Source organism: Mustela lutreola, chromosome 3, assembly GCF_030435805.1.
Source record: "Mustela lutreola isolate mMusLut2 chromosome 3, mMusLut2.pri, whole genome shotgun sequence".
NCBI lineage: Eukaryota > Metazoa > Chordata > Mammalia > Carnivora > Mustelidae > Mustela > Mustela lutreola.
The window spans coordinates 67,537,805-67,554,787 of NC_081292.1; the positions used below are offsets into that span (position 1 = coordinate 67,537,805).

At 37.4% G+C, this 16,983-nt stretch overlaps 1 protein-coding gene across 1 annotated transcript in view; it reads right to left on the bottom strand.

Annotated features, from left to right (window-relative positions):
• SGK3 (serum/glucocorticoid regulated kinase family member 3) overlaps positions 1 to 16,983 on the bottom strand; it is a 151,851-nt gene that overhangs the window by 128,513 nt on the left and 6,355 nt on the right. The gene's annotated exons all lie outside the window — the stretch shown is intronic.

A 16,983-nucleotide genomic window follows, 5' to 3' on the forward strand; every position in this document is an offset into this window, starting at 1 on the left:
TGTGTAGGAATGACAATGGTCATTTCTTCACTTTAAATCAAAGAATTACAGAGAATGAATGAAGATGGGGCAAGATCAAGATGGGGTTAAAGAAACCTAGAGAAAGAGGCAAGAGATGATGAAGGCCTCAAGAGGCTATAGCTGACACAGAACTGATGAGAAAAACGAGAAATATGTAGGAGGTAAAACCGGGAGGACTTTGTAAATGACAGAATGTAGACAATAAGGGAGACAAAGAAGTCTAGAATGCTTCTCAGGTTGATGGGGATACCATAAATTGAATAGGGGTAATAAAAGGAAGACAAAATTAGTGGAAAGTGGGGATGAGGCATCAGGAGGAGGGTAGAGAAGACATATTTTGTTTATGTATGTTGAGTTTGAACTACCTGTACAGTAGCACTATGTGACACTAGTTATCTGGTAGTAGGCAAGGACATATCAGTTTGAATGGCAAAGGATAAAGGTCATGTAGGAGTCATGATTTGGAAATCATATGCAAAAGATGCATGTAAACAAGAGGAGTAGCTCCAATCACTCACAGAGAGCTTGTGTAGTCCAAAAAGGGCAACTGGCGGAAAGTCAGACTCTTGGGGACACAACAGGGGGAATAGGCTTATCATCTTTAAGCTTAGGTCAGGAATAATCTCTGAAGAATCATTTCTTTGCCATTCTCCAGATCTCTCTCTCTTTCCTTTTCTTTTTTTTTTTTTAAAGATTTTATTTATTTATTTGACAGACAGAGATCACAAGTAGGCACAGAGGCAGGCAGAGAGAGAGAGAGAGAGAGAGGGAAGCAGGCTCCCTGCGGAGCAGGGCTCGATCCCAGGACCCTGAGATCATGACCGGAGCCGAAGGCAGCAGCCCAACCCACTGAGCCACCCAGGTGCCCCTCTCTCTCTCTTTCCTAAAGCTTCTTAGGACTTATGAAGGGAAAGTTGTGGTATATGTCTTCCTTTGAAGTAATTAACAAAAGAGAAATAAAATTAAAGTCATAAAATTTTATCCATTAAAAATACAGTAGCCCCCCCTTATCCATGGTTTTGCTTTCTGTGGGTTTAGTAACCCATTGTCAACTACAGTCTGGAAGCAGATAGTACTTAAATGTGTCATCAGGTCAATATTAGCCTAACACTGTCACAATGCCTATGTCATTCACCTCATTTCATCTCATCACATTGGCATTTGATCATCTCACATCATTACAAGAAGAATGTAAAATACAGTATAATAAGATATTTTCAGAGAGAAAGAGAAAGCACATTCATGTAACTTTTATTGCGGGATATTGTTGTAATTGTTCTATTTTATTATTAATTATTGTTAATCTCTTATGGTGCCTGATTTATAAATTAAGCTTCATCATATATATATATAGGCATAGGAAAAAACTTAATAGATATAGGATTTGGTATTATCCTTGGTTTCAGGGATCCACTGAACATCCTAGAACTTATGACCTAAAGATAGAGGAAGACTAGTGTATTATTAATTACTGACATTTATTGAGCACTACTATAGCACAAGCATTGTAAGTGCTTCACAAGTATTATTTATTTTACACTTAATAGCAAACCTATGAGATACGTCCTATTACTATGACTTCTCTACAGGTGAAAAACTCAGAGGTGGCTGAACCACTATTTGAACTAAAGTCCAGAATGCCCATTCTTTTTTTTTTTTTTTTTTTAAGATTTATTTATTTACTTATTTAAGAAAGCAGTGGGTGGAGTGGAAGAGGGAGAGAGAATCTCAAAGCAGACTTTGCACTGAGCGTGGAGCCCAATGAAGGGCTCAATCTCACAGCCCTGAGTTCATGATCTGAGCGAAAACCAAAAGTCAGACGCTTAACTAACTGAACCAGGCACCCACAGAATGCCCATTCTTTTTTTTTTTTTTTTTAAGATTTTATTTATTTATTTGACAGACAGAGATCACAAGTCGGCAGAGAGGCAGGCAGAGAGAGAGGAGGAAGCAGGCTCCCCACTGAGCAGAGAGCCCCATGTGGGGCTCGATCCCAGGACTGGGATCATCACCCAAGCTGAAGGCAGAGGCTTTAACCCACTGAGCCACCTTGGCACCCCCAGAATGCCCATTCTTAACCACATTTAAGTATAATTTCTCAAAGGAGCTGAAAGAAATGAGTTGCCCAAGGCAACCTGCTCCTTTGCATAATATGCTTGTCATTGCCATTCATCACATTTGTGACCATCTTGCATACATTTTTAAAGAAGTATTCTATTCAATGCCACAGTCCAAAGATTCATTCTGCTTTAATTATGAAATACTAAAATCAAAACCTGAGTGGTAAACTTCAATGACAGACATATAAGTCTGTGGCTAACTACCTGAGATGAAATGAGAAAGCATTCCTTGCTTTCTACCTGTATAATGTCTGAAAGTCAATACTGTCCTCCAGGATAGGGCTAGATCTTGGGGGTCCGAGACAGGCTTAAGGGCAAATGCTGACCAACAAAGTAACATAGCCTTTATAGTAATATAGTCTTCAATACAGTCCCTTACCCAGAGCCTTCTTCAAGTGACCCAAATTTTATATTTTAACGATTAAAAAGTTCATGAGAAGAGACTGCCATTAAATATACACAGGATCCTTTTCACTGAGGATTTGATGAATCTGTCATTTTAAGAGAGCTGTGCCTGACAGATCCTTCTACTACTGTACATACTTGCACAATAAACCATAATGACTCATAACCACCATCCATTACTTTGGTGTTTCGCAACTTGTTTTCCACTCTTCCCTCCTTTTAAAACTGAACTTAAGGCAATATACACAGAATTATAATAAATGAACTTTAATAGCAAGAGTTTAAGATTTAAAAAACCCACGGTATATTTGAATGGCTCGCCTTCTGGTTTTTCCACTAAAGATTACATAGATATTTAAAGTGTACTGTATTCTCTTAATGGAGGCAGAAAAAATTGTTTTCATTCTCATAATGTTAACATTCTTTTTTTTTTTTAAAAAAGATTTTATTTTAAAAAAAAGATTTTATTTATTTATTTGACAGAGAGAGATTACAAGTAGGCAGAGAGGCAGGCAGAGAGAGGAGGAAGCAGGCTCTCTGCTGAGCAGAGAGCCCGATGTGGGGCTCGATCCCAGGACCCTAGGATCATGACCTGAGCTGAAGGCAGAGGCTTTAACCCACTGAGCCACCCAGGCGCCCCTAATGTTAACAATTCTTAAACAAGAATGTTGCATATTGGTTTGATAGGATTTCAAATCTACTTATTTATGACAAAAATGAAACTGTTCTTAAGAGTAAAGTTGTTTTGATATGAGAATGAAGTAGGTTGTGTCAGGATTTTATCATCTCATCCATTACTGTTGATAAGTACTCCATAGCTCAGCTGCCAAGGGCCATGCTTGGGGCTTATCAATAAAACATAAGAAGCAGCAACTTATGGCAAGGGGACATTTAGACTATAAACATGGAGAGTCTGTGAAGACTGTGCGTATTCAGTCTGGCAAGGCTACCCTTTGCTAATCTAAATAGCTCTCCCAAGACCCGTTGAGCTGGTGGGTCCGGTGCAGGAAAGGCAACTCTTTTTTTCCCAACAGTGGTGAAAACTGTAGTGGCCCCATGAAGAACATCTTTCCCACCAGCGTCAGTGCCATTGTTCCTTACCAAAATGCTCAGGCAACAAAGGTCTTTTGCTTCTGTTCTGACTGCATAACATCAGCTCTCAGCTGGCGGGGCTCTCTCTCCTGAGTACCAACTATATAAAAGGTAAACCTCAACTGAATTTGGACTTTATTTCTTTCATTTTCCCTTGCCAGGAACAATAATGTGATTTTTGATTTATCATTGTTTTGGAGCTTCTTATTTCTTTGTTGGCTTATTAAGAGACATTATCTTGTATGCTATTGGCTTATGAAATGCCTACAGTGAACCTGCATTAAATAAATTGCTGGTGTTGACCTTAAAAATAAAACGTCCAGTTATTTTACTAGCAAAAGATGAGTTTATTCGGGAATAAAGAGAATTGTAAAACCATAGGCAAGTTCAGAGAACAAAGAAGTAGTAGGTTCTTTTATAGAGAAAGGGGGGGCTAAGTTGGAAAGGCAGTTATAGACAGAAAATCCATTGGAGTAAGCTGGGAGCTGGAAGTATAGTAGATTTTCACTGGCTGGGCTGTTGGGTGAGAGTGAGATAAGGTAAGGCTTTCTTCCTTCTGCTGAGAGTAACGTAGCATCCAAGGTCTGCCTTTTTCTGTTGGGTATGCAGTTGACTAGAGTAATAGGGTGTGAGAGCTCCGCCTGCTGAACCTCCTGACTCCGTTTTAGTGAGGTTTCCCATGAATTTTCACACTGGTAAAGACAAACTCTGTCTTGGAGCATAATTTGACTCCTAAAACCAAACAGTATATTACAGTGATGTTGTGATTTATATTAAGAAATACATATATTTGGTCTTTGTCAGTTTCTGGCAAAGCTCCTTAAGTGATAAAAACAATAAAGGTCAGGGGGAGGTTGGGGAGGGAGAGGGTGGTGGGGTTATGGACATTGGGGAAGGTATGGGCTATGAAGTGTATAAACCTGGCAATTCACAGACCTGTACCCCTGGGGCTAATAATATATTATATGTTAATAAAAAATTAAAAATTAAAAACAATAAAGGTGAAACAGGTATCTTTTAAAGAAGATTTTATTTATTTATTTGACTGAGAGAGACACAGGGAGAGAGAGAATACAAGTAGGAGGAGTGGGAGAGGGAGAAGCAAGCCCGCTGAGAAGGGAGCACATTGGGGGCTCCATCCCACAACCCCAGGATCATGACCTGAGGCCAAGGTAGATGCTTAATGACTGGAGCCACCCGGGCACCCTGAAACAGGTGTCTTTTGCCATCCATATAACAAGCCTGTTTAAATCACACTTGAGTTAATATTAATGAGGTGACTTTTGGAAAACCCCAAGGTAATATAAGGATAGGGACTGGTTGCTAGGGGGAACCATGCTGATGAGATCAGAGGGTTGGAACTTTCAGTCCTACCTACCACCCCACCTCCCACCTCTCCAAAGGGGCTGGAGTTCGAGTAAATTCTATACAGATTTAATATAACAACCAATGGTCAATGACTTCATCAACCATGCCTACATAACGAAGCCTCCATAGAAAACCAAAAGGACAGGATTCAGAGAGTTTCCAAATTGGGACACAAGAAGGTGTGGGGGGAGAGTGGTGCACCCCCAACTGAGAGCATCCCTCATCCCTTCTCACATACCTTGCTCCACGCATCTCCTCCATTTGGCTGTTCCTGAGTTATATGCTTTTATAATAAAAGCAATCTAGTAAATCTAGCAATCTAGTAAATCTGGCAATCTAGTAAATAAACTTTTTTTTCTGAGTTCTAGCAAATTACTTACTCTAGCAAATTAATCAAACACGAGAAGGGAGTCATGGGAAATTAATTTATAGCTTGTAGGTCAAAAGAACAGTTAACACCCTGGCCTTGCACTTGTTGGCTGAAGGGAGTGGGACAACAGTTCTATAGAACTGAGCTCTGAATCTGTGGGATCTCCAGCTAGGTGGTATCAGAATTGAGTTAAATTGTAAGACACCCAGTTAGTGTCTCAGATTGCTTGGCGTGTTGAAAAACTACCACACATTTATGGCCAGAGTACAGAATTGTTCAGAGTATTGCTTGCAAAGGAAAACGAGAGTTTTTTCCTTCACAACTACATGAATATGATTCCATACAAGCACTTTTAAAATAAAAATGACCAACCATACTGATTCACTATCAAATAGCCACACCATACATCAACATTTCAAAATGTTGAAAATGCTCCTAAAATTTTCATTATCACTAATTTCTTTGCTAGAAATCACACAGATCAGAAAATATAACAAAAAGCAGCAATTGTTTCTCCAACAGCTTTGCATCAGAGCCACACTTCCAACCTACTTTTCACTTTCCTACAATACATTCCACCTGTACATTTTAGAACTTTTGCAAATTAAGTTAGAAGTACTTGTTCACCTCAATTCATCTCTCGTGAATGGCTGTGTGGAACTCTAAATTTAAGCACAACTGAATTACTGTTCTCTGATTAGTGTAGAATAATTCTTGGATTCATGGCAAAGCCAGGCTAAATGACACTGTAAAGAAACCCTTTGTTTTCAAATAAATCAGTGGTTGGCTTTAGATAATGCTATAAAGAATCTTATTCATGTAGTGTACCCTAGTTAAAATTGTAGAAGTTGAGAACAACAACAAAACTTCCACTTCTATTAAAATAATAATTTTTATTTAAAGCTTTTCCCTCTATATGGATTCAATAGAACCACTGCATTTTAGAAGCAGAAGGAAATCTGAGTAACTTAAAATCAAGGAAAATCAAGTGACTTGCTAAGGATCCCTTAATAAGTTAGTGGCAGATCTAACAAACTTTGGCTTTCTAAATTCCTACATAAGGCTAAAAAGCATTATAGAATATTATGGATAGGTTATTATCAGCCAACATTTATCACATTCCTACTTTGTGCCCTTTCCTATGCCAAGCATTTTTACATCCATCATCACTTTTCTAAGTTAGCTCATAAGATTTTTAAAAACTTAACAAAAGAATCACATTCACTCCTTTAAATGTTTAGTGTTGCCAACAGAAAATATTGCCACATGATCTAAACGGAAAGAGGAAATTCAATTACTGCAATAACTGCACTGCTTAAGAGGATGTGTCCCAATGACACACTTCACTCTCAGAAATTTCCCTCCCAGAGGTAGATAAAGATTTAGAAAACCTACGAACTCATTTCTGTGTACTGGCTTCTTTGCAAAAGACCTATAAAGAACTCTGTAGCTACCTCGTCCTCCTTCATCCACTTCTATACTTTTTCCTTATCACATTCTTTCTGATTCTTTTATAGCTACTCTTTGTTCTCCAATCTATGCTTTCTCCTAAATTGCTGTTGCCTCTGATAATCCAAAAATCTGAATAATCAGGAGATGATGTAGAATTTTTCCTCTACATTCTGACCCACATCCTTTTTTCTTTTTTTAAAGATTTTATTTATTTATTTGACAGATCACAAGTAGAGAGAGAGGAGGAAGCAGGCTCCCCACCGAGCAGAGAGCCTATGCGGGGCTCGACCCCAAGACCCTGGGATCATAACCTGAGCTGAAGGCAGAGGCTTTAACCCACTGAGCCACCCAGGCGCACCCCCCCTTTTTTTTTTTAAGATTTTATTTATTTGAGAGGGAGAGAGGGAGCGCACACACGTGAACTAGTGGGGAGGGGGCATGGCAGAGGGAGAGGGAGAAGCGGACTCCTTGCTAAGCAGAGAGCCTGATGTAGGGCTCAATCCCAGGACCCCGAGATCATGACCTGAGCCGAAGGCACCCGCTTAACCAACTGAGCCACCTGGGCATCCCTGACCCACACCCTTTATCTACCTAGGCCAAATTCCTTCCAAAATGGTCACTGTTAGAGGACAGGATTCATCAAATCAGAGATCATTCTAACCATGGTTAAAAAAAAACAAAACATTAAAATGTGGGTATTTGCTTTTTTATAAATAATAATCTACTTTAAAATGCATTATAATTGTCATTTCTATACATGCTACAAGGCAAAGTAAATTATATTGTTTTCACAGACCCATTGTACTAAAAGGTTCAGTATTTTTAGTTGAGGATAAGAATTTACTGGTATTCACAGTCAGAATGGCTAAAATTAACAAGTCAGGAAATGACAGATGCTGGCGAAGATGTGGAGAAAGGGGAGCCCTCTTACACTGTTGGTGGGAATGCAAGCTCGTGCAACCACTCTGGAAAACAGCATGGAGGTTCCTCAAAATGCTGCAAATAGAACTACCCTATGACCCAGCAATTGCACTACTGGGTATTTACCCTAAAGATACAAACGTAGTGATCCGAAGGGGCCCGTGCACCTGAATGTTTATAGCAGCAATGTCTACAATAGCTAAACTATGGAAAGAACTTAGATGTCCCTCAACAGATGAATGGATAAAGAAGATGTGGTATATATACACAATGGAATACTATGCAGCCATCAAAAGAAATGAAACCTTGCCATTTGCGACGACGTGGATGGAACTAGAGGGTATCATGCTTAGCGAAATAAGTCAATCAGAGAAAGACAACTATCATATGATCTCCCTGATATGAGGAAGTGGAGATGCAACATGGGGGGTTAAGGGGGGAGGAGAAGAATAAATGAAACAAGATGGGATTGGGAGGGAGACAAACCATAAGTGACTCTTAATCTCACAAAACAAACTGAGGGTTGCTGCGGGGGGGGGGTTGGGAGAAGAGGGGTGGGTTATGGACATTGGGGAGGGTATGTGCTATGGTGAGTGCTGTGAAGTGTGTAAACCTGGCAATTCACAAACCTGTACCCCTGGGGATAAAAATATATTATATGTTTATAAAAAATAAAAAATAAATAAATAAAAATTTACTGGTATTCATATATTTATGCTTTAAAAACTATTTTTAAATTGCCTGTATTAACTAAATTTCACACGGCCTTTCTACCACTGCAAATTCTTAAATGTGTATTTCAAAGAATTTGTGTAGGTCTAGACCAAATAATGTTACCACTGAAAAGGAAAAATAAAGGGCACCTGGGTGGCTTAGTCAGTTAAGGGCTGCCTTTTGCTTGGGGTCCAGAGATCAAGCCCCAGGTACTGAGATCTGCTTCTCCCTTTGCCCCAACCCCTGCTTGTGCTCTCTCTCTCTCTCAAATAAAATAAAATATTTTTAAAGAAGGGAGAGAGAAAATGAAAAATAAGAAAATCTAACTATTCACCAGTTCTGATTAGTGTGAAGATGCGATGCTATTTTTTTGCAGCTGTCACCTCCACCATATGTTAGCAAGTAAACTCATAATTCCTAACAGGTAAGTTGATCAAACAAGAGTATTGATTCATTTGAGACGAGTGTCAATACTGTTTGAAAAAAATATTTTAGTGCACTTTATTAGCAAATCCTATCACACAGACACAAAAGAATCATGGACCTGAGAAAATATTACTGAACTTAAGTTACATTTAAATTTTAATATTAAAAAATAATGAAGTAAATAATTTTTAAATTTAGTTTTGTTTAAATAGCACACTAAACATTATAAGTTCACATTTGAGTCTTTTATCTTAACAGTGAGTTTTTATATTTATACTAACATGAAACATTAAAATAATGCCTTAAAAGTATTAAGGAGAAAATCTAAGCCGAAGATCAATGAGGAAGAAGACATGAACAATACTATAAACCTATGAGACCTAATAGTCCTCTAAAGAACAGTCCTACCAACAGGATCAAAATACGTAATCTTCCCAAGTACACATGAAGCATTCTCTAGGAAAGCCCATACATTAGGCCATAAGAAGGCCTCATTTAATTTAAAGAGACAGAAATCATATGTGTTCTCAGACAACAATGGATTTAAACTAGAAAGCAGTAACAAGAGGAAATTCAGCAAATCCACAAATATGTGGAAATTAAACAACACATTCTTACGTAACCAAGGGGTCAAAGAAGAAATCACAAGGGAGGGGAAAAAAAAAAAAGAAATCACAAAGGAAATTAGGAAATACTTTCAGATAAATGAAAATGAAAACACAACAAACCAAGCCCTCTAGAATTCAGCTAATACAGTGTTTGGAGGGAATTGTGTAACTGTGAATGCCTGCACTAAAAAAGGAAAATCTAAAAATCAATGGCTTAACCTTCCACCTTAAAGAGACTAGAAAAAGAAGAGCAAGGTACACCCAAAGCAAGCAAAAGGAAGTAAGTCATAATGATTAGGGCAGAAATCAATGACATCAAGCATTGCAAAACAATAGAGAAACCAAAAGTTGGTTCTTTGAAAAAAAATTAACAAGGTTGGCAAACCTTTAGCCATACTGATCAAGAAGAGAGAAGACTCGTTACTAAAATAAGGAATGAATGGGAACATCACTATCAATCTCAGAGAAGTAAAAAGGATTTTAAGGAAATACTATGAACAGTTGTACACCAACACATTAGATGACCTAGATGAAATAGACAAATTTGTAGAAGAAAAAATTATCTAAACAAACTAAAGAAATAGAAACTATCTAAATAGATACATAACAAGTAGAGATTGAATTAGTAATCAAAACAAACTTTCCTACAAATAAAAGCCAAAGTCTTGCTTAAAGAAAAATTAACATTAATCTTTCATAAAATCTCACTCCCCCCAAAGAAAAAGAAGAGGAAGGAACTCACTCAAGGAGGCCAGTATTACTCTGACACCACAATCAAATAAAGATATCACAAGAAAAGTATAGATCAATATAGGTGCAAAAATCCTCAACAAAATACCAGCAAACCAAATCCAGCAACATATAAAAACTATTCTATACCATGACCAAAGGTGATTTATTCCAGGAACAAAAAGTTGGATTAACATCTGAATACCAAGCAAATGTAATATGCTATATTAACAAAATAAAGGACAAAAACTACCCAATCATCTCAATAGAAGCAGAAATAGCACTTGAAAAATCTAACACTCTAATGTTAAAACCATAGCAAACCAAGAAGAGAATTTCCTCAAGCTAATAAAAGGGCAGCTACAAAAAGCCCACAGCTAACATTACATGTAATGATGAAAGACTAAATGCTCTTCCCCTGTTACCAGGCATGAGACAAAGATATCAGTTCTCTTCCCTTCCATTCAACATTTTACTGGAGGTTCTAGCCAGAGAAATTAAGCAAGAAAAAAATTATAAAAGGCATTTGGATTGAAAAGGAAGAAGTAAAACTATCTCTATGTGCAGATAGTATGATCTTGTATATAGAAAATCCTAATGAATCCACCAAAAAACTATTCAAACTAATATAACAATATTTAAATATAACAATAATTTAACAATATAACAATATTTAAAAATCAATTGTACTGGGTGCCTAGGTGGCTCAGTTGGCTAAGTGTCTGCCTTTAGCTCAGGTACTGATCCCAGGGCCCTGGGATAGAGTCCTACATTGGGCTCCTTACTCAGCAGGGAGTCTGCTTATCCCTCTCCCTCTGTCACTCCCCCTGTTTGTGCTCTCTCTTTCTCTCTCTGACAAATAAATATTTTTAAAAATGAATAAAAGTAAAAATCAATTGTATTAATACAACATTATGTCAATTATGGTTCAATAAAAATATCATTTGTTTTTGTATACAGTAGCAACGAGCAAACATAAAATGAATTAAGAAAACAATTCCATTTACAACAGTATCAAAAGAATAAAATACTTAAGAATAAATTTTTTAAAAAGAAGCACAAGACATAAACTGAGAAATACAAAACATTGTTGAAAAACTATAAAAGATCTTAACAAATGGAAAAGCAACCCATGTTCATGGATCTGAACACACAATATCATTAAGATGGCAATATTCTCTAAATTGATCTACAGATTCAATACAATCCCTATCAAAATCCCAGTTGCCATTTTTTCATAAATTGACAAGCAGATTCTAAAATTCATATGGAAATTCAATAGCCCCAAAATAGTGCAATCTTGAAAAAGAACAAAGTTGGAGAACTCATACTTCCTGATTTTAGAACTTCCTACAAAGCCTACATTAGCCTAAGCTAATTAAGGCAATGTGGCACTGGTATTAGAATAAAAATGAGAGTACTGAAATATACCTTTACATTAATGGTCAATTGATTTTTTTACATGGATGCCAAGATAATTCAAAGGGAAAAGAATATAAAGATTTTTAAAATTTTTAAAAGATTTTTATTTATTTATTTGACAGAGAGACAGAGATCACAAGTAGGCAGAGAGGGGGGGGAAGCAGGCTCCCCGCTGAGCAGAGAGCCCAATGCGGGGCTTGATCCCAAGACCCTGAGACCATGACCTGAGCCAAAGGCAGAGGCCCAACCCATTGAGCCACCCAGGCACCCCAAGTGTAACAGATTCCAGAGTAGGTTATTCTGTCCTCTTCATTCACTATCTGTGACATTTTACTTATTTTTAAACTTTTCTAATCATGTGAATTTCCTCAATTTCTTTCTTACCATCTTTGCCCAGAACATAAATACATTATATAATGGAATAATATGACTTGAGACATAAAATGATCTTTCATTCTTACTTAGTTAAACAGGAGCTCATCCCAGGAACTGCCAAGGCACATGATAATAGCCATTAGCTAACATCCATCACAGATGAGCATAACGATAGACTATAACTGCCGATCTCCAGATTTATATAAGTGGTGCTGATTATCATCTTTAAGCAACTTTAGACAATAGCATGACAACAGTATCTGTTAGAGTTAATACCTCTGCAGATACCAACAGAAGACATTCAAAACTTGTATGTTCAGAATTTAACCCATTTAGTAATTAAATTTAGAATTTTAAGCACTTTTCTATTAAGCAAGAAATACATGATATTTAAAACATTTTCAGTCAGCTTTCTTCTTGAAGTCTGGCACCAGTTACTAAATTAAAACAAAGAAGTCTCAGAATAATAAGGTAAAACTGAAAAAACAGTCTTCAAACTCATTTAACCACTACCTCAACAGTAGATGGTAATCTGCATTATCTGTAAATCAACTCTGCCTGTTCTTTCAGATGAGGGGTTTAAGCCAAGTCAGACTTTACCCTCTCCTCAAAGGCCCAGGAGACCTCCTAGTAAATCCAGGTAGAAGTGTTCAAATCAGCTCTACCCTGTGCTGCCTACATACAGCTCCCTTCAAAACCTCACTGAGTCCCAATTTCCTCACCTGTAAAATAAAAGTACTCACTTACTCCCCAACGTTACTCTGAATATTTAATAAAATAACATCTTGGGGTACCTATGTGGCTCAGTTGTTTAAGCATAAGACTCTTGGGTTCAGCTCAGGTCATGATCTCAGGGTCCTGCGATAGGGCCATGCATTGTCCAGCTCCCTGCTCAGCACGGAGTCTGCTTGTCTCCCTCTCCCTTTGCCCCTCCTCCTGCTTGCACACAATCATTCTCGTTCTCAAATAAATAAATAAATCTTTAAAAATAATAATGATAATGTCTTAAAACATCTAGTACATGATAGATACTCAACAAATATTAATTCCTTTTTCTTTGCTCACCCCAAAGTGAAATACAGGTCACTAATGACAAAAACTACAAAAGTCCAGATGAAAGAAACTTTTTGGCTTAGTGTGTACTAAAAAGAGCAGAATTATCTAAATATTAAAGGAAACCAACCTTTATTTTCTACAGGTATCCAATTCATACACTCTTAAGTAGGTAAATTATAACCATGATGATAAAATATAAGATACCACAGGGAAAAAAAATCAACTAACTTTGCACTAATTATGTTATTATTATCTGGCAGTTTTATTAGGAAACAACTGAGTATCCAGTTGGCAGACTATTACAGACAATTTCAGTTAAATGATTCATCAAATAAGCCAACAAGAACTTAAGGCTTGGCTGTATTTGCAGTACCAGAATTTCCTAAGAGAAGGCTTCATAATGAATCTTAAGACACCACACTTGAGAAAGCAGAAGGGAACAGGTCAAGATCCCCACAAAAGACCAGACTACACAGGGATTATTTTAAAAAGATTTAAAACAATACCCTTTGAGAAAGAGAGACAAATAAAGAAACAGACTTTTAATTATAGAGATGGTTACCAGAAGGAAGATGGGTGGAGGGATGGGTCAAATAGGTGATGGGGACTAAAGAGTCCTAATGTCACAACGAGCACTGAGAAATGTATAACATTGTTGAATCACTATATTGTACACCTGAAACCAATATAATACTGTATGCTTACTGGTATTAAAATAAAACTTAAAAAAAATAAAATATATAAAATCGTGTTACCGGAAAAAAATAAAACACCTTTCCTAAAGACACATGGGAAAGGGAAAACAGAAAAGGATAGATTTATTTTCTCTAAGTCAGGAAACCAATAGACAGATTTTAAAAATGATTTTTAAAAATGGGTTACATATTGACATGTTCAAACCAAGAGAATATAAAAGGGTGAAAAGTCTGTTTCCCACCTGTGTCCCTACCCACCCAATCCCAAATAGATAAACGCTGTTAATTTCTTAGCCTTCTGGAGTCTCTCTATGCTTAGACAAGAAAGCAAAAATATATTCTTTTTCTTTCCTTGTTTTTTCTACACAAAAGTAGCAATTTATATGTATCATTCTTCATTCCAAAGGCAATTTTTTAAACCTAAATGTCCAATGAAAGCAACAAATAAATTCAACAGGACAGAGACTCTTGTTCACATGAATGAACTTTTAAAAGGCAAAACATAGGGTGCCTGAGTGGCTCAGTGGGTTAAATCCTCTGCCTTCTGCTCAGATCATGATCTCAGGGTCTTGGGATCCAGCCCTGCATTGGGTTGTCTGCTCAGCAGGGTCTGCTTCGTTACCTGCCCCCCACCCCCACCCCGGCCTCCCTCTCTGCCTACTTGTGATCTCTGTCTGTCAAATAAATAAGATCTTTTTTAAAACAGGCAAAACATAAATGATGTTAGTGTCAGTGAGAATCAGAAATAAAGGAAATCCAAAAGAGGAAACAAAATTCAAAGAGAAAAGGTAGTATAGTCTCATAAATCTCTTTAAAAATGTTCTCTGCTAAAACATGTGAGTGTCTTATCTTTTATTAATTAAAAAGAAATAACTCCTTTTCAGACAAAAATATTTTAACCAAACATTCATGAGAAGGGAGAGTGGAGGTAAAAGGAGCTCAATCAGAAAAGAGAGCTACTAATGTCAGAATGGATTAAATGCCACTATACACACAAAGAACTACAAAAATAAGAACCACTTTCTTAAAATTATAGCAAAGTCTTAATTTCTGAATATTTACTAACTCAGTTCAAATAAACGAATGATAAAGAACTTTCCTATTTAAGCCAGCATCAATTTTAGCATTAGGTTGTTTGAAAGCTGAATGAAAATGTCTTTTCAAAACCTTTTCCTTTAATATTTATGAAAAAATAGGCCTTTACTCTCAGTGTAGCTGAGATCTACTGTCTTGGTGTGGAGTTCCTCGAGACGTCTGGCCAAAACACCTTTACAGGTGAGCTGAATTTGATATAATGATGTCAGCTACCTGGACCTGGGTTGAGAGAGTCTCCAGTAGCAACTTAACATTCTTGCAACCAGTTGCTTCTTCTCTGACTCCTAAGGATGAAAGGCTGATCTATGCTTCTCACCAGTGCATATCTCTGCTGATGAAAATCTGGAAGGAAAGGGTTTGGAATCTTGACATACCACTTCTCAAAGACTGCTAACCTTTAATCTAAAATAGCCTTCTTAGTCTTCAACTTACTTAAAACCAAAGAGATTGTTTTAAACCAGATATCTAGAACTAGATGTATTTTCTGAAAGGAAGAGTTGTCTTATCTAAAAGTCTATTCAGTCCGTAATATAGCTAAATCTTCAATGGGGAAAAAGGAGCACGAAACAATGCTATTGCAATGACGTGAACTGCCCTGCCCAATTATAAACAGTTTTAAATTTTATTATACATGCCAGCCAATGCTTAAGGAAAACCAGCATACTTACAGAAGAGGAGGTGGGTGGAGTCTTCTGTGGAAATTTTGAAAGGAATTACTGGGTATTCTCAAGGGCTTTGAAGGTTGAAACCACTAGGACTTTATAATGTCTACCTTCCCTCCCAAACTAAAAGCTTTCCTTTCCCTTATTAGAGGCTTGTTCTTAGCTGTATCACCATGATTAGTATCTTTTTTGCTCAAGACTAAAATGAACAGAGTGGGATGAAGAAAGAACAGAGATTTCCTTAAAGCAAAAGCTGGAAGAAAAGGAAAAAAGAAAACGGTCGAAAGGCTACTAAACTTTCAGAAAGGGGAAAGGCTGCAAGAGGACATAGGAGGAACATGTGGGTGTGAGCTGTGCACATGTTCAGTGGGTGGAGAGATGTTAGCCTGGACAGGTGCCGTCTGGAAAGACTGGTGGAGTTAGTATGCAACTAGGGAGTTGTATGTATGAGATTATACTAAACCAAGTGTTACTAACCCTGAGACAGCCTATAGTAGAATAGGATCATAAGGAACTTCAAGGTCATCTATTCCTACCATTGGTGGGAGCTTTGTTAAACCAAGCTCTCCAAACCATGTGCTTATCATTAGGAGATTGTTTCAAAACATCTAAAGTTCAGCTGTTCTTATTTTTAACTGAATTTAACACGTCTGTCTCGTTCAAGCCCATTACTTCTGCTTCTCCTATAGTGATCACAATTACAGTGGATATTCCATCGTCTCTCTTCTTTTTTTTTTTTTTTTTAAGATTTTATTTATTTTTTGACAGAGAGAGACACAGTGAGAGAGGGAACACAAGAAGGGGGAGTGGGAGACGGAGAAGCAGGCTTCCCACGGAGCAGGGAGTCAGATGTGGGGCTCAATCCCAGAACCCTGGGATCAATGACTGAGCCTCCCAGGCGCCTGCATCGTCTCTCCTCTTAAACATCTTGTATTTTAGATGTGCTTAAAATACAAGCATTGACTGCCCTCCATTAGAAGGATTTATGCTGATCTGCATGGATTTATCGGTCCACCCACGTACCCTCACCTCGTCCCCTTGATGAGCACTACTATAAATTTCCATGCACCTTATCCAGGTTTAGGGTATGGCAGGTGGCCAGGAAACTGTAAAGTAACTGGTTCAAACATGCATGGAATCGATGACGTTGGTTGGCTACATAAACACGATTCTCTAACCAACAAAGCAAGTCTGTATAAGAGAAACTTTTTAAATGGCACTGAAAATATGGATATACACAGAAGTTTAGAAAGATGTACTGTGAAATACTAATAGTGATGATTAATGGATGGTAAGTTTATTGGTGATTCTTAGTTTCTCTTTTTCTTTCAAATTTGTCTTGAAAAAATGTATTACTGTGGTGATTTAAATATATTTTAGGAGGCTCAGTGGGTTAAAGTGTCTGCCTTCGGCTCAGGTCATGATCCCAGGGTCCGGGGATTAGCTCCTGGG